The following is a 1079-nucleotide window of genomic DNA, read 5'->3' as shown; positions in this document are numbered from 1 at the left end:
TATATATATACTTATCTCGTGGGATTGCGTGTTCGTTTCTTTTTGCCATCTGTGATTTTGTTTTTGATCTTCTGTATAAATGAAGATATTTACTCCGTCTGGCAGCTTTTCTTTCAAGAAAACGGGCTGTTACATTGCGGAACTGTGATTTTAAGGAATTGTATTTATCTATCACTCAAGAGATACATCTTCACCGCTGGATGCTCCTGAAAGAGTTGTTGAGTGTCCCATCTAGGAGGGTATGATGCTCAACAATCGTCGGGATTAATAATAAATTCTCATATATTCCATCTTCCGTCATTCATTTGCAATACATATGTGTGTGTGTGTGTGTGTGTGCGTGTGTGCGTGCGAGTGTGTGTATAAGCATATATATAAGTATATATAGGTATATATATATATGTAAGTATATATATATAGGTATATATATATATAAGTATATATATGTTTGTATATATATTATGTATATATATATAAGTATATATATAGGTATATATAGGTACATATATGTATATATATGATGTATATATATTTAAGTATATATAATGTATACATTTATATACCTATATATAATATATAAATTTATATATGTATATATAATATATATATTTCTATAAGTATATAGAATGAATATATTTATATAAGTATATATAATGTACATATTTATATAAGTATATATAATGTATGAATTTATATAAGTATATACAATGTATATTTATATACATATATATTCCACGAATATTATCTAAATGATGTTGGTATTATGTTTACAATTCCCCCAAGCCTAGGCCCCCGTGCAATGCGTCCGAAACGAAGGTCGAGATCACATCACAACATTGTGACACAATTTCTTCACTGCAAATGGTCCTGTACTTTTCTGTGTTATCCCAAAAGAAATTAAAGTAGAACAAGACCCCAGAACTTTCAAACGGTACCTGGACAAATTCCTCCAGGGAATACCGGATAAACCATCTAAACCTAAATACGTCTCAACCAAGAGCAACTCTCTGCTCGAGTGGTCCATGGTGTCCGAAATAATTAACTAAAAGACTTTTCCAGGTGGTGCTATTGAGTTAGTC

Source organism: Octopus bimaculoides, chromosome 1, assembly GCF_001194135.2.
Source record: "Octopus bimaculoides isolate UCB-OBI-ISO-001 chromosome 1, ASM119413v2, whole genome shotgun sequence".
Taxonomy (NCBI): domain Eukaryota; kingdom Metazoa; phylum Mollusca; class Cephalopoda; order Octopoda; family Octopodidae; genus Octopus; species Octopus bimaculoides.
Note: the sequence above shows the minus strand (reverse complement) of the source record.